Source organism: Mesocricetus auratus, unplaced genomic scaffold (assembly GCF_017639785.1).
Source record: "Mesocricetus auratus isolate SY011 unplaced genomic scaffold, BCM_Maur_2.0 Super-Scaffold_100006, whole genome shotgun sequence".
In the NCBI taxonomy this organism is placed as follows: domain Eukaryota; kingdom Metazoa; phylum Chordata; class Mammalia; order Rodentia; family Cricetidae; genus Mesocricetus; species Mesocricetus auratus.
Window position 1 is genome coordinate 55,995,414 of NW_024429190.1, and position 21,995 is coordinate 56,017,408.

The window sequence follows — 21,995 nt, forward strand, 5'->3', positions numbered from 1 at the left end:
TCCTGTATTCTATTGGCAAAGTCCAAGTTTTTATCTCTGATGAGGATATTGATGACCCAAGAGTAGAAACTGGCACTACTCAGTATTCACACTTAAATTTTTAACTTAAATAACCCACGAGCAAAAAAAAAAACCCTGATGTTTATGGCATCAAGTTCAAGGAAATGCTGTACAGCAACCCATATGTAGAGCCAGCTACAGGGCTTTTCTTACTTGGGTGTAGGGCATAGTAGAAAGTGCCTCTTTCTTTCCCTCAGTCTTCAGGAACACTTTCCTTCTGAGCCTTTGAGGGCAATTCAATGAGTCAAGAAGGCAGCGAGGATCATAGCACAGGCCTCTTCAAACATGTGTCATTCTCAAAACTTCCTGTTTCCATTTCCTCGTCTCAGCATTTTTCCTGAAGCAGGCAAAGGTTTCAGAGGGAAAGGTCGAAGAAAGAGGTACCAACATTGCCTGAAAGGTCCACTTAGCAGAGTTTGTTTTCTCTCCTTTCATCTAATTAGTGCCACTTCCTTTGAAATTTAGACTCTTCTTGGCATCCTAAACAGGTTATAATTTGAATTTATTTATAAAATTTATTTAATAGCTTTATAATCCATAATCTTATATTTATAGAATCACTTTTTATCTAAAAGAATTATCTCAGGTGTCATTTACATATGACTGCATTGAATTTTTGTTGTAGTTGCATCTGACAGTAGGAAGTTCTGTAAAGGGTTTGAGTGGCTTTGCTTGGAAAGATCTCTAGATCATGCATACCTAAGGTGAGGAAGGGATGCAGTGCTAGGAAAACCCTTGTTGCATCTTCTAGTCATGGTCTAGAAGGTCTAGCCGTGCCATTGAAGGTGAATCCGGTCAGGGTCAGGGAAGCTCAAGGCTTTTCTCATTGCTAGAGTCACAAGCATCTTTGTTGTCTCAAGTGTCTGACAGTTTATCACTTGTGTGAGCTGTTGTGAGGTTTAAAACTTCAGTCAACACCTAGAATCCTGAGAGTATATACTTATTTGCTCAATGATTGTTACTGAGGACTATAAGGTAAAACAGTGATGATAAAGGTTTTAGAAACCAGGTATTTTTGTTGGTACTATTTAACACTGCTGGTGAAAATAGATGAATATTACATATGTATATTTATCTGTCATCAATCAATCTATTTACCTATCACCTATCTACCTATATATCTATCTGTCTTCATCATTGTCATCATCTATCTATATGTGTACGCAGATGCGAGTGGCTGTGCTGCTAGAAGGCTGTTGACAAAGTAGGTGGTGGTTGGATTTAGCCACAGGCTAACCTTTGCTTTAGAATCAGACAAATCTTGGTTTTGAAATTGAGCTGTATTGTTTGACAGTTGTGAAGCATTCATCAGGCCATGCAATTTATTTTTATATAAATTTCATTATCTGTGGATTAAGTACAACCTGTTCATCTTTTTAAAAGTAAAGATCATTGAAAGGGAGAGAAGACTGTCAAGATGGTTCAGCTGGTGAAGGTGCTAGCCACAAAACCTGACAACCTGAGTGAGTTCTACCACTGAGATCCACATGGCAGAAAGAGAGAATCAGAACCTGAAAGCTTTCCTCTGGTCCACCCCCCTGCACCACATGCACATGCGTGCGCGCGCGCACACACACACACACACACACACACACACACACACACACACGCACACGCACGCACACGCACACACATGCACTAAATAAATGAGTGTAATGCAGAACTTACTCAAAGTCAGAATCATATGGGCTATGTGAATGAGTCAGTCAGTATGGTGTCCAGAATATTTTACATATTCAAGGAAGTTTTTTAATCATTTATATTTCTACAAAACTGATAAGTACTAGCCATTTTCTTTTATTAGATTAGATTCCTATTGTTTTGAGTTTGTTCAGTTATCCTCCCTATGTAGGGACTGGTGAAATTTTTCTGAGGTCTCCAGGTCTATCTGGTATACTGTTCACAAGCTCCATCGATGTCCCCCCCTTCATCTTTATTCAAGTTATCAGCCCCTTCTTGTCATTGATGTGGTTTAGCTCTTCATAATAATAAATTCTTTAAAAACTATACTTTTTTACATTAAATTCTAAACTGTCCAGAGTATTTTAAATATTTCAGCTTAGAATTCTTGTATATATCATTGCAATTGTTTATATTTTAAATTTTCTTTTATTTTTGAGATCATAATATAATTGCATCATTGCCTCTTCACCTTCTCTCTCTTAAAGTCCTTCCAAATATATACCCTTTATTTCCTTTAAAATTTATGGCATTTTCATTGCTTATTGTCATAAGCATCATATATATATTCCTAAATATTAATAAAACCTTCTCAGTCTGTATAATGTTACTTGTATGATGTTTTCAAGCTGACCAACACATGTGCTATTTATTAGGAAGACTATTTCTCTCATTCTCAGCATTCTTTAGTTGCCTATAGTTTGAGCTGAATAAGGATAACAATAGTAGACATGTTAATATGTTAAAAATAATACCTTAACATTTTTATGTTCAGTTAACAACATCATAATATCATTCCAGAAATTTAAAAATGCTTACTTATTCCTCAGGTATTACAGACAAAGTATGATTTCTTTTATTTTTAATCATTTATTTTTATTTCATGTGCATTGGTGTTTTTTCTGCATGTGTGTATGAGGGTGTTGGATCCTCTGGAACTGGAATTACAGATGATCATTAGCTACCATGTGGGTGCTGGTAATTGAACCTGGGTTCTCTGGAAGAGCAACCAGTGCTCTTAAATGCTGAGCCATCTCTCAAGACCAAATTATGCATTTCTAAGTTTGACATTCAAAAAGCTGCTGTGTCCCTACATGTTTGTCCAAGTTTGTCTCATTGTTTTCTACTGATGTGACCTATATCTGGCCCCATCAAAACATTAACATTTGGCTTTTCATATTTATATTATAGTATATTATTATTTATAGTGTATTATAAATAATATATTATTTTATATTTATATTGTGGTTATTAATAAATTAATCTTTCCAGCTAAATATGGGATTATCTCAAGGTGGGATTCATATATTTTCCTCTCATATTTTTGAATGAAAAAACCTACTATGGACACTCACGAAATAAAATGGAATCACCATTCTGAGTAGTCACCAGTGAAAAGTTATGTGAGTTGATACAAGTGTCCTTATAACTCTTTCTAGTCCAGGGATTCTCAACTTTCCTAACATTTCAACCCTTTAATACAGCTCCTCATGTTGTAGTGACCCCCACCCATAAAATTATTTTCATCGCTGCTTCCTAACTGTAATTTTACTATTGTTATGGATCATAATGTAAATATCTTTGTTTTCTGAGGGTCTTAGATGACCCCTGTAAAGGGTCATTTGACATCCAAAGGAGTTATGACCCACAGTTAAGAAAAACAGTGTTCTAGTATCTAATTTTCAAAAAAAGTCTGAACTGAATCCTGAGTGATAGGTGAAATACAGACTTTTATATTGGAATAAAAGGAATAGTGCATACAAGACGAGCTGTGTCTTCTACTGGAAGTTTTTATTCTTATTTCCTATGCTATGCTCCAGTCTCTAATCTAACATTTCTCAGACTTCAATTACCATTATTGTTCATGTATTTTTTCTCCTAAATCTGGAAATCCCTAAGACATTTCATTATCTTAACATAAATGTCAAGTAATTTCTCAAAAAAGTGTGTGGAACAGATGGGTAGATGGATGGATGAATGAATGGTTAAGTCCTCAAGCATTATCTCTCTGTTAATTACATCTATTAAAACCCTAGTGTTTTACTTAGTATGTTCGAATTTCTTTTGGCTTCTGAGTGGTAAGTGAAAGAAAAAGCTACTTAAGATGACAAACATCTTCAAACACTGCTGCATACTATGAATTACTTTAAAAAGTCTTGGTAATGAAATAAAAAAGCAATTAAGGAAAGCAAATTGACACGGAGGTTTGAATCACTAAAAAATAATGGGAGAATTATTTTATGTGTGCAGATGTTTAATGCAGAGATGCCAATGCCAATAGTTTGCCACCATTCTGTTCCTGCAGCCTTTGCAATGTTGAGAAGTGCATGATGTTGAGGAAACTCAGATAGACAGATGAACTATTGGTTTGTTGCTTTGAAATAATGTTTTCAGATCAGCCAAATGTGAAAGTTTGATTATGATTAATTGTACTCTCTTCTCATTCAACAGAATTAACACATGCTTTGGAAACATCAACCCAAAATATCCTTGCCTTGTCTCTTTTCCTGAGAAAATGGTGAGTGTTCATATTGAATGTGTTTTAACCCGTGAAATAATCTGGTTAAATGTGCTGTGGAAACAGGTCTATCTTTTTCATTTAAGTTTTAATTTACTAAAATGTTCACACAGCTGTAGACATTGCCCTTTGCTAGTCCGCCTCCATCCCCACATTTCACCTTTTGTCCACCCCTATTTGTCCCCTTAGGCTTTAATCATTGTTTACATTTTCATAGTCCAACTTTTCTCTCCTCTATTGCAGACAAAATGTGAAAAACATCATCCATTAAATAATTTTAAATGTTTGAAATGCTTTATAAGAAAAATGCTAATAGATACTCTTCCATAGCCTTTGTGTTAAAACGTTAACACTTTGTTGCATTTTTGGTAAGATAGCTATGAGGCAGCTAAGGACAGCTGCAGAGTATCTCAGCAGTTGTGTTTCTGGGGGTCTGGATGTGGTTAAAATTCCTTCAGGGGAGCTTAGATTGTTCCCTCTGTGTTGAGAACTAAGGCAGTTTCCCACTTGCCAAACAAGCTCCAAGGAATTGTCTATAGCCTCAAAAGTTCCTGACTTCATTTTGACACCACTAACTGTATTTTAAAACTTCCATGCTCAGTTGCTTGGGAGGGTCATGGGAGGAAATGCTTTCAAAAGAAGATCTGGGTCACTATATCTGGGGACAGAAAATCGATGTCCCTACCCTATTAAGGTTATGTGCCTCCTAGGTATTCATGAAACTTCTTTAAATCCTACAGCATAAAACCTACTGGACTGCTTGCAGACTTGGATGCAGTTTATCAAATCTCTCTTTAGAATGCTTGGTTTGGTTTGCTTTACTAAATAAATTTTCACTTAAACTATGTGTTTGTGAATTCTTTCATTTGAGAGGACAAGGATTGGAAGACCATAGTCGAAGTCTTTGAAAACAGCATTTGCAAACCGTCTTCTATCTTCTTTTTTTTTTTTTTTGCTATTTTAAGTTTTTTTTTTTAATTTTAATTTTAAATAGCTTGTTTTACATGTCAATCCCAGTTCCCTCTCCCTCCCGTCCTCCCGCACTCCCCTTCCACCCTCCCTCCCACCCTATTGCCAAATCCTTCCACATAGGGGATGTCTAGAGTCTATCATTTTACTCTTGGTAGGGTCAAGGCACTCCCCTAAGAGTCCAGGCTGAGAGAGCATCTCTCTTTGTGCTATAGGCACATGAAGACAGATTGTATACCAGGGATAGACACTGATCCACAGCTCAGGGCCCCATAGGTTGTCCAGGCCTTCTCACTGGCACTCACATTTGGGGGGGTCCAGATCAGTCCCATGCTGGCCTCCCCACTGTCTTTCTGGGGTCCAAGAGCACTCCCCTGTTCAGATCAGCTGTCTCTGCTGGTTTTGCCAGCCCATTCTTTGCCAATTTGCTCATCACTCCTCTCTGTCACTGGGTTCCTTGGGTTCAGTTCAGTGCTTAGTTGTGTGTTTGCCTCTGCTTCCATCAGTCCCAGGATGAAGGCTCCCGGATAGTTATAGACATCAAGTTCATTATCAGGAATGGGCATTCGAGGTGGTCCCTCCACTATTGCTTAGCTTGCCAATTGATGTTATACCTTTAGATCACTCGAGGTCACTCTGGTGCCTGATCTGTCTTCGATCCTATGATTCCCTCTTCCCCCTATTCTACCCCCGCCCCCTCAACTTCCTGTTCCCCCATGACCAACTCCCTTCCTCTTTACCCCCTCTATTCTTCCCAGGTCCCACTACCCCCCCCCTTGCCCTGTTCCCCATCCATTCAGAGGATCTTGTCTCCATCCTCTTCTCTTGGGTACTATGCATATATGCATATCTTTTAGGTTCTTTCCTGTTTCCCAGACTCTCTATCTGTGGAAGTGCAGACTGGCACTATCCTGATCAATATCTAAAATCCATATATGAGTGAGTACATACCATGTTTGTCTTTTTGCGACTGCGTTACCTCACTCAGGATGGTTTCTTCCAGTGCTATCCATTTCCCTGCGAATTTCAAGATTCCATTGTTTTTTTCTGCTGAGTAATACTCCATTGTGTAAATGTACCACATTTTCTCTATCCACTCTTCAGTTGAGGGGCATCTAGGTTGCTTCCAGGTTCTGGCTATTACAAACAATGCTGTTATGAACATAGTGGAGCAGATGCCCTTGTTGTATGAACCTGCCTCATTTGGATAAATGCCTAAGAGTGGAATTGCTGGGTCTAGTGGTAGAGTAATTCCCATTTTCCTGAGGAATCTCCATACTGATTTCCAAAGAGGCTGTATGAGTTGGCATTCCCACCAGCAGTGGAGGAGTGTTCCTCTCTCTCCACATCCCCTCCAGCATAAATTGTCTTCGGTGTTTTTGATTCTAGCCATTCTGACAGGAGAAAGATGGTATCTCAGAGTTGTTTTGATTTGCATTTCCCTGATGGCTAAGGATGTTGAGCACTTTCTTAAGTGTCTCTTGGCCATTTTAGCCTCCTCTACTGAGAATTCTCTATTTAGCTCTGTACCCCACCTTTCAAGTGGATCCTTTGGTGTTTTGGAGACTTGTTTCTTGAGTTCTTTGTAAATTTTGGAGATTAGCCCTCTGTCAGATGTAGGGTTAGTGAATATCTTTTCCCATTCTGTGGCCTGCCTTTTTGTCTTTTTGATTGTGTCCTTTGCCTTACAGAAGCTTTTTAGTTTCAGAAGGTCCCATTTGTTAATTGTTGATCTCCGTGCCTGTGCCACTGGTGTTATGTTTAGGAAGTGGTCTCCTGTACCAACTCGTTGAAGAGTATCTCCCACTTTCTCTTTTAAAAGTTTCAGTGTGGCTGGATGTATGTTGAGATCTTTGATCCATTTGGACTTAAGTTTTGTACAAGGCGATAAACATGGATCTATCTGCAGTCTTCTGCATACCACTACCCAGTTATGCCAGCACCATTTGTTGAAGATGCTTTCTTTTTCCACTGTACAGTTTTAGCTTCTTTGTCAAAAATTAGGTGTTCATAGGTGTGTGGGTTAAAATTAGGGCTTTCGATTCGGTTCCATTGGTCTACCTGCCTATTTTTGTGCCAATACCAAGCTGTTTTCAGGACTATAGCTCTATAATAGAGCTTGAAGTCAGGTATGGTGATGCCTCCTGAAGTTCCTTTATTGTATAGGGATGTTTTGGCTATCCTGGGCCTTTTGTTTTTCCATATAAAGTTGATTAATGTTCTTTCCAGGTCCTTGAAGAATTGTGATGGAATTTTATAGGGATTGCATTGAATCTATAGACTGCTTTTGGCAAGATTGCCATTTTTATTATGTTGATCCTACCAATCCAAGAGCATGGGAGATCTTTCCATTTTCTGGTATCTTCTTTGATTTCTTTCTTCAAAGACACAAAGTTCTTGATATACAGGTCTTTCACTTCCTTGGTTAACATTATCCCCAGATATTTGATGCTGTTTTTGGCTATTGTAAAAGGTGATGTTTCTCTGATTTCTTTCTCAGTCACTTCATCATCTGTATATAATAGGGCCACTGATTTTTTTGAGTTTACCTTGTATCCTGCCACATTGCTGAAGGTGTTTATCAGCTCTAGGAGTAACCTTGCGGAGTTTTTTGGGTCACTTATGTAAACTATCATATCATCTGCAAATAATGAAAGTTTGACTTCTTCTTTTCCTATTTGTATCCCCTTTATCTCCTTTTGTTGTCTTATTGCTGTAGCTAGAACTTCAAGTACAATATTGAAGAGATATGGAGAGAGTGGACAGCCTTGTCTTGTTCCTGATTTTAGAGGAATTGCTTTGAGTTTCTCTCCATTTAGTTTGATGTTAGCTGTTGGTTTACTGTATATTGCTTTTATTATATTCAGGTACGTTCCTGTTATCCCTGATCTCTCTAGGACCTTTATCATGAAGGGGTGCTGGATTTTGTCAAAGGCTTTTTCAGCATCTAGTGAGATGATCATGTGGTTTTTCTTTCGCAGATTGTTAATATGGTGGATTACATTGATAGATTTTCTAATGTTGAACCATCCCTGCATTCCTGGAATGAAACCTACTTGATCATGGTGGATGATTTTTCTGATGTGTTCTTGAATCCGGTTTGCATGTATTTTATTGAGTATTTTTGCATCAATGTTCATGAGGGAAATTGGTCTATAGTTCTCTTTCTTAGTTGTGTCTTTGTGTGGCTTGGGTATCAAGGTAATTGTAGCCTCGTAGAAAGAGTTTGGCAGTGAGCCTCCTGCTTCTATAGTGTGGAATACTTTGACGAGTATTGGAATGAGCTCTTCTTTGAATTTCTGGTAGAATTCTGCACTGAAGCCATCTGGGCCTGGGCTTTTTTTGTTTGGGAGACTTTTGATGACTGCTTCTATTTCATTAGGGGTTATAGGTCTGTTTAGATTATTTATCTGTTCTTGATTTAGTTTTGGCAAGTGATATCTATCCAGGAAATTGTCCATTTCCTTTAAATTTTCAAATTTTGTGGAGTACAGATTTTCAAAGTATGCCCTGATGATTCTCTTGATTTCATCAGAGTCCGTTGTTATGTCCCCTTTCTCATCCCTGATTTTGTTAATTAGCATGTTCTCTCTCTGTCTTTTGGTTAGTTTGGACAGAGGTTTGTCTATTTTGTTGATTTTCTCAAAGAACCAACTCTTTGTTTCATTGATTCTTCTCAATGTTTTCCTGGTTTCTACTTGATTGATTTCAGCCCTCAATTTGATTATTTCCTGGCGTCTGCTCCTCCTGGGTGAGTTTGCTTCTTTTTGTTCTAGAACGTTCAGCTGTGCTATTAATTCTCTAGTATGACTGTTCTCCAGTTTCTTCATGTGGGCACTTAGTGCTATAAACTTTCCTCTCAGCACTGCTTTCAAAGTGTCCCATAAGTTTGTGTATGTTGTGTCTTCATTCTCATTGAAATCGAGGAAGTCTTTAATTTCTTTTTTATTTGTTCCTTTACCCAGGGATGGTGCAATTGTGCATTGTTCAATCTCCATGAGTTTGTAGGGTTTCTGCGATTTGTGTTATTGTTGAATTCTAATGTTAATGCATGGTGGTCTGATAAGATGCAGGGGGTTATTCCAATTTTTTTGTATCTGTGGAGATTTGCTATGTTTCCTATTATGTGGTCAATTTTAGAGAAGGTTACATGTGGTGCCGAGAAGAAGGTATATCCCTTTGTATTTGGGTGGAATGTTCTATAGATGTCTGTTAAACCCAGTTGGGTCATAACTTCTATTAATTCTTTTGTTTCTTTGTTAAGTTTCTGTCTGGAGGTCCTATCTAGCGGTGAGAGCGGAGTGTTGAAGTCTCCTACTATTAGTGTGTGAGATTTTATGTGCATTTTGAGCTTTAGTAATGTTTCTTTCACGAATGTAGGTGTCTTTGTATTTGGGGCGTAGATATTTAAAATCGAGACTTCGTCTTGATGTATTTTTCCTTTGATGAAAATGAAGTGCCCTTCTTCATCTCTTTTGATTGATTTTAATTTGAAGCCTAATTTGTTAGATATTAGGATTGCTACGCCCGCTTGTTTCTTGGGGCCGTTTGATTGGAAGATCTTTTCCCAGCCCTTTACTCTGAGATAACGTCTGTCTTTGGTGTTGAGATGTGTTTCTTGTATGCAGCAGAAGGAAGGGTTCTGTCTTCGTATCCATTCTGCTAGTCTGTGTCTTTTTATAGGTAAGTTGAGGCCGTTGACATTGAGGGATATTAATGACCATTGATTGGTGATCCTTGTTTGCGCTTGATTTATTGTTAGTGAAGTTATTTTGTGTAGTTTCTCCTCCCTTTTTCTTTTGGTGTTTTGTAAAGTATGATTCTATATTGCCTGTGTCTTTGTGAATGTAGTTATCTTCCTTGGCTCTCTTCTTAAGCTCCTTGTTCCCCATGTTTCAGGAGTTAGTTATTCCACGTTAGATTAAACAAAACAAGACAAAACAAAACAGTTTTTGAATCTTTAGAAGCTCTGTGCCATTTAACCTGGGTAACATGTAATGTTAAAGAAGACCAAAGTTTAAAAAAACTCACAAAACACATTTTGGACACTCAAGGCTGTTCATTGAAAATTAAATACCAAAACAAAAATTAACAATGTCAAGGACTAGCAAAATGGCTCAGCAGGGACAGTTGCTTGCTGCCAGCCCTAATGTTCTCAGAATGATCCCTGGTGCCTACACAGAGGAAGGTGTTCTTTGACTTCTACACCTGTGCTGTTCATGTTTGCACTACACACACGCACACACACACACACACACACACTCAGATGCATGTGCAATAAATAAGTACTTGAGTAAATAAAAAAAGAAGATAAGAAAGCAAATATACATGTGAGCCAACGTTTTCATGAGAATCCTGGAGGAATTTCAAGAAATTAATTTTTATAAGGTCATGATTGTAGATTATTAAACTAGGTAAACCAGACAGAAGGCAGCACACTAGGCATCTCAAGTCTCATTCAACAAGTAAGTGTTCTGCTGGATTGTAGGAGTCTGTAACCAAAGCATGGGTAGTATTCCTTCTCTCAAAACTTGGAGAATACAGTTGTGATCTTTCAGGAAGAACCAAGGAGGGCTTTGTGAGTCTTTTTGGTAACTGAAATTCTTATTTTAGACTTTGCTTCTCTGCAGTTACAAAGCAAGACTGAAAAAATTTCCACAGAAAAGGTACATTGTCCTGACACAGTGTATTCCTGTGTCACAACTCTGGAAAAACTTGAGCTCTCTGACCCTGACTCTATCATTAAAAAGGAATTACTATTTCTTTTGTTTTTTCTGGGGGTATTTATTTATTTATTTATTTATTTATTTTTTATATTTTATTTTCCAGTTTAAATTTAGATAAGAAACGAGGTTGCTTCACAAGTCAGTTTCAGGTCCCTCTCCCATTCCCTCCCCTCCTCCCGTGCTCTCCCCCAACCCCCCCCCGTTATCCCCTCATTCCCCCATGGAGGGTGAGGCCCTCCATTGGGGTGTCCATAGTCTGTCATTTCATATAGGGCAGGGCCTAGACCCTTCCCCAAGAGTTCAGGGTGAGAGTGCACCTCACATTGTTCTATGGGAGTCCAAAGTCCGTGTGTATACTTGGGATGGGTACTGATCTGCTGCCCAAGGCTCAATAGATTCCCTAGGCCTCCTCACTGACATCCAGATTCAGGGGGTCTTGATCAGTCCCATGCTGGATTCCCAGGCTGATGCCTGGGATTCAAGAGTTAACCTTTGTCTGGTCAGCTGTTTCTGGGGGTTAAACCAGCCCAGTCTTAATCCCTTTGATCATCAGTCCTCCCTCTCTGTTACTGGCTTTCTTGAGTTCAGCTCAGTACTTAACCAAGGGAGTCTGCCTCTTCTTTGATCAGCCACTGAATGAAGTTTCTGTTTCCCAGACTCTCTGGCCATAGGATTGTAGGCTGGCACTCCCCAGATCTATGTCTAAAATCCATATATGAGAGAGTCCATGCCATGTTTCTCTTTTTGTGACTGGGTTACCCCACTCAGGATGGTTTCTTCTAGTGTCATCCATTTGCCTGTGAATCTCATGATTCCATTATTTTTTTCTGCTGAATAGTACTCCATTGTGTAGATGTACCACATTTTCTCTATCCACTCTTCGGGTGAGGGACATCTAGGTTGCTTCCAAGTTCTGGCTATTACAAATAAAGCTGCTATGAACATAGTGGAACAGACATCTTTGTTGTATGAATGGGCATCTTTTGGATATATGCCTAAGAATGGAGTTGCTGGGTCTTGTGGTAGGTTTATTCCCATTTTTCTGAGGAATCTCCATACTGCTTTCCAAAGTGGCTGAACCAGTTGGCACTCCTCTCCAGCATAAATTGTCATTGGTGTTTTTGATTTTAGCCATTCTGACAGGAGTGAGATGGTATCTCAGAGTTGTTTTGATTTGCATTTCCCGGATGGCTAAGGATGTTGAGCACTTTCTCAAGTGCCTCTCAGCCATTTTAGACTCCTCTATTGAAAACTCTCTATTTAGTTCTGCAGCCCACTTTTTAATATGGTCCTTTGGTGTTTTGGAGACTTGCTTCTTGAGTCCTTTGTAAATTTTGGAGATCAACCCTCTGTCAGATGTGGGATTAGTGAATATTTTTCCCCATTCTGTGGGCTGTCTTTTTGTCTTGCTGACTGTGTCCTTTGCCTTACAGAAGCTTTCAGTTTCAGGAGGTCCCATTTATTAATTGTTGATCTCACTGTCTGTGCTACTGGTGTTATGTTCAGGAAGCTGTCTCCTGTACCAATTCATTCAAGGGTACTTCCCACTTTCTCTTCCAGCAGGCTCAGTGTGGCTGGATTTATGTTGAGGTCTTTGATCCATTTGGACTTAAGTTTTGTGCATGGCGATAAACATGGATCAATCCGCATTCTTCTACATGCCAGTCTCCAATTATGCCAGCACCATTTGTTGAAGATGCTTTCTTTATTCCATTGTATATTTTTAGCTTCTTTGTCAAAGATCAGATGTTTTTACGTGTGTGTGTTAATACCCAGGTTTTCAATTCGATTCCATTGGTCTACCTGTCTATTTTTGTGCCAATACCAAGCTGTTTTCAGGACTATAGCTCTGTAATAGAGCTTGAGGTCAGGGATGGTGATGCCTCCGGACGTTGCCTTGTTGAACAGGGTTGTTTTGGCTATCCTGGGTCTTTTGTTTTTCCATACAAAATTGATTATTGTTCTTTCAAGGTCTGTGAAGAATTGTGCTGGGATTTTAATGGGGATTGCATTGAATCTGTTGATTGCTTTTGGCAGGATTGCCATTTTTACTACATTGATCCTACCTATCCAAGAGCATGGGAGATCTTTCCATTTTCTGAGGGTTTCTTTAATTTCTTTCTTTAAAGATTCAAAGTTCTTACAATACAGGTCTTTCACTTGTTTGGTTAGCGTTACCCCAAGGTATTTTATGTTGTTTGTGGCAATTGTAAAGGGTGATGTTTCTCTGATTTCTTTTTCAGCCCTTTTATCATCTGTATATAGTAGGGCTACTGATTTTCTTGATTGATCTTGTAGCCTGCCACTTTGCTGAAGGTGTTAATCAGCTGTAAGAGTTCCCTGGTAGAGTTCTTTGGGTCATTGATGTAAACTATCATATCGTCTGCAAACAGTGAAAGTTTGACCTCTTCCTTCCCAATTTGTATCCCCTTGATCCCCATTTGTTGTTGTATGGCAATAGCTAGAACTTCAAGTACCATGTTGAAAAGGTATGGAGAGAGTGGACAGCCTTGTTTTATTCCTGATTTTAGAGGAATTGCGTTGAGTTTCTGTCCATTTAGTTTGATGTTGGCTGTTGGTTTACTGTATATAGCTTTTATTATGTTTAATATGTCCCTGTTATCCCAGATGTCTCCAAGACCTTTATCATGAAGGGGTGTTGGATTTTGTCAAAGGCTTTTTCAGCATCTAGTGAGACGATCATGTGATTTTTGTTTTTCAGCTTGTTTATATGGTGGATTACGTTGATGGATTTTCGTATGTTGAACCATCCCTGTATCCCTGGGATGAAACCTACTTGATCGTGGTGAATGATTGTTTTGATGTGTTCTTGGATCCGATTTGCCAGTATTTTATTGAGTATTTTTGCATCAATGTTCATGAGGGATATTAGTCTGAAGTTCTCTTTCTTAGTTGTATCTTTGTGTGGCTTGGGGATCAAGGTTATTGAAGCCTCATAGAAAGAGTTTGGCAAAGACCCTTCTGCTTCTATTGTGTGGAACACTTTGAGAAGAATTGGTATAAGCTGTTCTTTGAATTTCTGGTAGAATTCTGCACTGAGGCCATCTGGACCTGGACTTTTTTTGGTTGGGAGACTTTTGATGACAGCTTCTATTTCCATAGGGGTTATAGGTCTATTTAAATTGCTTATCTGTTCTTGATTTAGTTTTGGCAAATGATAGCTGTCCAGGAAGTCATCCATTTCCTTAAAATTTTCGAATTTTGTGGAATACAGGTTTTCAAAGTATGACCTAATGATTCTCTGGATTTCCTCAGAGTCTGTTGTTATGTCCCCCTTTTCATTTCTGATTTTGTTAATTTGCGTGTTCACTCTCTGCTGTTTGGTAAGTTTGGACAAAGGTTTGTCTATCTTGTTGATTTTCTCAAAGAACCAACTCTTCGTTGCATTGATTCTTTATATTTTTTTCCTGGTTTCTACTTTATTGATTTCAGCCCTCAATTTGATTATTTCCTGGCGTCTACTCCTCCTGGGGTTGTTTGCTTCTTTGTGTTCTTGAGCTTTCAGCTGTGATGTTAATTCTCTGGTATAACTGTTCTCCTGTTTCTTCATGTGAGTGCTTAGTGCTATGAACTTCCCCCGTAGCACTGCTTTCAAAGTGTCCCATAGGTTTGGGTATGTTGTGTCTTCATTCTCATTGAATTCGAGGAAGTCTTTAATATCTTTTTTTATTTCCTCTTTGACCCAGGGATGGTGCAGTTGAGCGTTATTAAATTTCCATGAGTTTGTAGGTTTTCTGCAATTTGTGTTGTTGTAGAATTCTAATTTTTAAGCATGGTGGTCTGATAAGATGCATGGAGTTATTCCAATTTTTTTGTAGCTGCTGAGGTTTGATATGTTGCCAAGTATGTGGTCGATTTTTGAGAAGGTTCCATGTGGTGGTGAGAAGAAGGTATATTCTTCTTTATGTGGATGAAATGTTCTATAGATATCTGTTAATCCCAGTTGGGTCATTACTTCTATTAGACCCTTTGCTTCTTTGTTGAGTTTCTGTCTGGTATTCCTGTCTAGTGGTGAGAGTGGTGTGTTGAAATCTCCCACTATAACTGTGTGGGGCTTTACATGAGATTTAAGTTCTAATAATGTTTCTTTAACGAATGTGGATGCCTTTGTATTTGGGGCATAGATGTTCAGGATAGACACTTCATCTTGGTGGGTTTCACCTGTGATGAGTATGTAATGACCTCCTTCATCTCTTTTGATTGATTTTATTTTAAAGTCTAGTTTGTTAGATATTAGGATTGCTACCCCTGCTTGTTTCTTGGGTCCATTTGATTGAAAATTTTTTTCCCAACCTTTAACTCTCTGGTAATGTCTGTCTTTGAGGGTGAGGTGTGTTTCTTGTATGCAGCAGAAGGAAGGGTTCTGTCTTCGAATCCATTCTGCTAGTCTGTGTCTTGTTATGGGTGAGTTAAGGCCATTAATATTGAGGGATATTAATGACCAATGATTGCTCATCCTTCTTCGATTTGTGATGGTTGTTGTTGGTGGAATTATGTGTGGAATTTCACCCCTTTGTTCTTTTGGCTGTTGGTAGAGAGGGATTCTCTAATGCTTATGTTTTTCTGGTTGTAGTTAGTTTCCTTGGGTTGGATTTTTCCTTCCAAAATTTTCTGTAGGGCCGGGTTAGTGGACACATATTGCTTGAATCCAGTTTTGTCATGGAATATCTTGTTTTCTCTGTCTATAGTGATTGAGAGCTTTGCCGGGTATAGTAGTCTGGGCTGGCATCCATGGTCTCTTAGTGTAGGTATAATATCTATCCAGGACCTTCTGGCTTTCAGAGTTTCCATGGAGAAATCAGGTGTAATTCTGATAGGTCTGCCTTTATATGTTACTTGACCTTTTTCCTTAGCTGCTCTTAATATTCTTTCTTTATTCAGTATGTTTGGGGTCTTGATTATTATGTGGCGAGGGGATTTTTTTGTGGTCCACTCTATTTGGTGTTCTGTAGGCTTCTTGTACCTTCATTGGCATGCCTTTCTTAAGGTTGGGAAAGTTTTCTTCTATGATTTTGTTGAATATGCCTTCTGCCCCTTTGAGGTGGATTGCTTCTCCTTCTTCTATACCTATTATTCTTAGGTTTGGTCTTTTCATGGTGTCCCATATTTCCTGGATGTTTTGTGTTAAGGATTTGTTGGATTTAAGGTTTTCTTTGGTTGATAAATCCATTTCTCCTAGTGTATCTTCAACACTTGAGATTCTCTCTTCCATCTCTTCTATTCTGTTGGTAATGCTTGTATTGGTAGTGCCTGACTGTTTGTCCAGCTTTTCTATTTTCTGCCTTTCTTCAGATTGTGTTTTTTTAATGTCTCTATTTCAGTTTTCAACCCTTGCAGTGCTTGCATTGCTTCTTGCAATTTTCTGTTTATCTTTTCGTCTGTTGCCTTTTATGAATTTTTTGGTTTGTTCTTTCTTCCATTTCTTGCATTTTGGTTTGCTTTTTGTTCCATTTGTCGCATTTTGTGCTTTGTTTCTTCTTCCATTTCCTGCCTTTTTTGGCTTGTTTCTTCTTCCATTTTTTGCTTTGTTTTTTCTACCATTTCTTGCATTTTTTGCTTTGTTTCTTCTTCCATTTCCTGCCTTTTTTGGTATGTTTCTTCTTCCAATTCTTGCATTTTTTGCTTTGTTTCTTCTTCCATTTCTTGCATTTTTTGCTTCATTTCTTCTTCCATTTCCTGCCTTTTTTGGTTTGTTTTTTCTTTCAATTCTTGCAATTTTTGGTTTGTTTTTTCTTCCATTTCTTGCATTTTTTGGTTTGTTTTTTCTTACATTTCTTTGAGGGATTTTCCTATATCCTCTTTTAGGGCCTATATCATTTTCATGAAAGTGCTTTTAAGGTAGTTCTCTTCTGCTTTGTTCGCATTGGAATGTTGGGGTCTTGCTGGTGTGGAGTATTTTTAATTGAAAATTTTCAGATATTATATTTTGATCACAATTTTCCCTTCCCCAACTCCTCTCAGATCCTTCCCACCTGCCAACCCAACCAACTCCATGTCCTCCTTGCTTTCTCTCCTGTTAAAAAAATGAACAAAACCAAACAATAAAGAACAAGAAATACACACACACACACACACACGCGCACACAAAACTACAATATGCAAGAAAAACATCATTAAGACAAAACATGTCAAAATGCAGCAAGAAGAGACAAATGTCTACAACAATAGCACGGAGTTTCTTTTTGTGTTGGTCAACTACTCCTGGCTGTGGAGCCTACCATTCAGTGTGGTTAATATACCCAGTAAGACTCCATTGGGAAAAACTAGTTTTTCCTTTGCCAATGGTTATTAATAACAGATAGCTTCTTGGTTAGGAGTTGGAGCCCATGTCTACTTCCTTCTCTTAGCATTGGAACCCCACATGGGTTCAACCTGTGAAAACCCTGTGCATGCTACAGTCTCTATGAGTTCATGTGTGCAGCAGTCCTTTGTGTCTGGATGACACTGTTTACTTTGGATCAACTCTCCCTCTGGCTTTTAAAATTGTTTTGTCTCCTCTTCCACACAGATTTGTGGAAGGTTTGATGGAGATGTCATATTCAAAGTCTCTTACTCTCTGTACATTGTCTTAGTTGTGGTTCTTTGTGTTAATTGCCATCTACAGCAAGAAGCTCTCTGATGTCAGAATGAGACATCTATCTATGACATATATATTATGTTATATATATAATATATTATTGTTAAGCAGCTAATCAGTAGATGCCTAATTATTTTTACAAGATTTCTTTAAAAACCATTATACACTATTAAGCTGTAGGCCAGACACTTGGGGTTTCTAGATTCAGGTTCAAAGACATTTGCTTTAAAAATTCTCCACAAAGCACTCTAATTTGCTAATTAAAGGTCAGTTTTCATAACTTGCCTCAATTTGGCTTTTTTCCTTATAAAGATTGTAATGAAAATGGTTAAAATATGTTGATGACACATTTGAAAGGGAAGAGCAAAAGATGCTTCCATTCTTTATAGGAAGCTGCAGATGATCTGGGAAATCATTCATAAGCATGCACTTTAAGGAAGACTAAGGACCACACTGCAGAAGGTGTCATTCTGTCCATTGTCTTATGGAGTCTCCCTCCACATCCCATCTGCCCCCTTCTTTCTGGTGTTACCCCCTAAGCTCCTCAGGATTCCCTGCACTGTCTCCTTTCTCAAGCAGTGTGCAATAAATTTTATGAATGTAGGTCAACAGGCAGAGGATTAAATCCTGCAAATCATTTCTTCTCAGCAGAGTGACTTTGCCTGGGTTTCCTTACCTGCCAACTTGAATAATAGCAGCACTTCCTTCATTTATAGGCACAAAAGGCATGCCCGAAATGGCTGGAAAACCGAAGTACTAACCAAACCCTAGATAGTTTGTTCCCTTTTTTCTTTGTTCTTCTTTGTATTGCTATGTTTTCAAGTCACAACTTGCTTTGATGATTCTCATCTAGCTTTCAATAAAGAATTCATGGTAGAAACTCAAAGATAGCTTCAGCTTAGAAAAACTTTGCAGTTGGTGATGGAACTCTCTTTGAACATCAGATGCAGAGTTTTGGTTTAATTCATTTATTTTATAGTTCATTTTTATTTCTGTTGGTTGGACACATAGGTTCTGTCTTCTTTGTTCATCGGTCTCCTTTTCCACTTTGCACACTCCAGTACAACCAGTTTGATGCATTCAGTGTACATTTTCCTGTTCCTGTAGCCTGTGTATTTCTCCTGTGTGTATATCTTCCTTTACGTAAATGGGGTACTGTGTACTGATTGGTTCTCATTCTTCTGTGACCTCCACAGCCACATATTTATGAACTTCAAAGTATCTCTTCTTTAACTGTTACAATAGCATTTGCAGGTGGGCATCCATCCAAACTCGGTAAACTTCTCACCAAAGAACTTATTAAGGTTATGGAGAGTGAATTTTACAGCCTTCTGACTCTTAAAAGGGAGGCCAAACTTCTAGGCTCAAGTTCCGTACTTATTTTAAAAGATTGATTGACATGTTACAAAGAAAACATATCAATTTTGCATTCCATTTCACAGTACATTCATGTTTGTAAACTATAGAATAATGCCTTAGAATGTGATTAAGTTGTTTAAATTTTATTTTTGCTAAATTAATAAAATTGACATGCTGGTAGCTCTTCTGCTATTTTGGCTGGGAGTGTCTGTGCTTCTTGCATGCTGCACACTGATTGAGAAGCATGGTCTTAATCTAAAATGTGCAGTTTCTAAAGTGCAATTACAGGTGGAATTTTCCGAGAGAGAGAGAGAGAGAGAGAGAGAGAGAGAGAGAGAGATGTTAAAACCCTAAAGTCAGTCCAGATAAGTGTCCTTAGCAGTGAGTACTCACAACACATCACTTCCCACAGTAAACTGCCTCATCTACTGGCATCTGCCTCCTTCAGCATCAATGATAAAGGATAATGAAACGTGTTCTTTTTGTTTGTTTGTGTTTTTCGAGACGGAGTTTCTCTGTATTGCTTTGGAGGCTGTCCCGGAACTCGCTCTGTAGACCAGGCTGGCCTTGAACTCAGAGAGATCTGGTTGCCTCTGCTTCCCGAGTGCTGGGATTAAAGGTGTGTGCTTGCTTTATAAATGAGACTAGTTTTTTGTGATCCACAGAGTGATGCTATGGAGTGTCTTATAGCAGAGTTCTACAAATCTTCCCTTTGTCCTAGTGTCTGTTCTCCAAGACACTCAATAAACATTTAATAATGTAATAATGTCACACACATGCGCCTTCTAAACAGGTGGCTTCTCATGCGTAATTCTGTGAAGATAGTCAAAACTTGGTATTGACAGATGAAGTTTTATGAAGCATGGGCACACACTTTTGATGGCACAATGTTGTAGCTGCTGTCTTGCACAGAGTTGAATTGTGAAAGTGCCTTTACAACCTACAAAGCTGGAACCATTTACTCCCTGACCCTTTGCAGAACACATCTTCTGGTTTTTGATCTATATTCATGATGGTGTTTACATAGAAGAAACTCTTTTCTTTTTTAGTGAAAACAGATTCTTCTCTCATACAATACATCCTGACCACAGTTTCCTCTCCTTCCATTCCTCTCAGCTGTCCCTCACATTCCTGCTCCCCCAGATACACCCCTTCCATGTTTCCTTTTCAGAAAAGAGCAGGCCTCCAAGAGATATCAGTCAAACAGAACAAAACAAGACACAATGAGACAAAGAAAATGCCTTCATATTGAGGCTGGACAAGGCAGCCCAATAGGAGGAAAAGAGTCACAAGAGCAGGCAAAAGAGTCAGAGATACACTGGATCCCACTATTAGGTCTCCCCACAACAATTATTAAGATATTAGTCATAACATATGTGGAGGTCCTGGTGAAGACATATATAGCCATGTACTTGCACCTTTAGTCACTATGGGCCCATGCTTAGTTGATTCAGTGGACCATGTTCTCCTGGTGTTCACCATCCTCTCTGACTTCATAGATCATAGTTAAACCAGGAAGAAAGCGACTGTGAAGGTCATTCACTTCTTGATTTTAATGTTTGATGTGCATATTCCATAGGGTGAGGCATACAACTGCATCAAATAATTACATGTGAAAATTTTATTTTGAAATTTTTACACGATGATTATTTTGTGGAATAAAGGGATTTCTTTTCTTTCCTAAGCATTCATAGGAAGTCAGAGGAATAAAAGTGTTTGAAGATACCTGTACGTCATTGTCATTTGGAACTCAATAAACTATTACAGTTTTGTCAGGTTCAATCTCTAAGGAGGTGAATGAAAATATATATCTCAGACAATCTGGCCCCTATCAACATCATGCATCATGGTTACTCTGACATCTGAAGAAGAGCAATTGTATTCTGTCAAGTTGAAGACTCAAATTTGCTGGGAAAGGTCACACACACCTTCACCTTTAGCTACTGGACAGCAGATTGAAATTAAAGTGAGGCGATATGGAGAGACCGTCTTACTATCTCTGTTGAATTAGCCTAGTCCTCATTAAATTGTGCTGCTAATTCAGCATGTTCAAAGGGCTCCTGACACCATGAGAAATGTCAGTGTATGACTTGAAGGGACTTTGAGGTATGAGACTTTTTTGGTTTGAGTGTATTTCTTTTCTGATGATCTTGGGGCTTAGAGAGTATACACCCTTCTTGTCTGCTTGCAGGATGACTGCACATCTTTGCATTTTAGGAATACAGACTTACAGTCACAGTGTTGACTGAATAAACACAACAAAATATACTTAAAGTTTCCTCATTCACATGTGTTCCTATATACATCACATTCAAGATGTGTAAGAACACAAAATCAATAGTGTAAAACAATGTGATTCAAGCAGTGGCAGATGATAGAAAGCTTATCAGTCTCCAAATTATCAAAGTTCTATCAGAAAGATTTAATTGTGAGAGTTAGGCTCTTGCTTGAATTCCTTTAAAGATATTATTTAGCTGATAGTTTAGTGATGAACAGTCAATAACGCATGACATCACTCTTCTTGTTGTAAAATGACTAATCATTCAGATTTGCACACACACAGACACACACAACACACACATAGACACACACATAGGAACACACAGATACATACAAAGAAGCTCACACACACATACAAACACACACAAATAGACAAAGACACACAGACACAGACATAGACACACACAAATACACAGAGACACACAGAGAGACTCATATAGAGAAGCATACAGACACATACACACACATAGAAACACATAGACATGTACACGGAAACACAGAGACCGAGACACACACACACACACACACACACACACACACACACACACACACACAGTATGAAAGAGGTTCTGACAACTTGACTTCTTTGAAAACTAAATTTCTAAGGTGCTAAGCAACATTGCTAACAGCACCAAAGCTGTCAAATGGAAGGCTCAGACTGTGATGACTCATGGTCAAAAGCTAAAAATGAAAGCCTTGGTGACTTTCCTTTTCCCTACCTTTTGGGAAGAATTAGAGTCTGTAAGAAAGGGATATTCAGGAAAGTGTCTAGTGTACAACTTGAAGTTCATTGGAAAAGATCCTA

General features: G+C 38.5%; 1 long non-coding RNA gene across 1 annotated transcript in view; it reads left to right on the forward strand.

The window, feature by feature from the left end:
* Positions 1–21,995, forward strand: part of LOC110342881 — a 48,934-nt gene that overhangs the window by 12,768 nt on the left and 14,171 nt on the right. Inside the window, exon 2 of the long non-coding RNA XR_002385056.1 lies at positions 4,192–4,258. This is a non-coding gene — a long non-coding RNA (uncharacterized LOC110342881). The remainder of the gene's footprint in view (positions 1–4,191; positions 4,259–21,995) is intronic.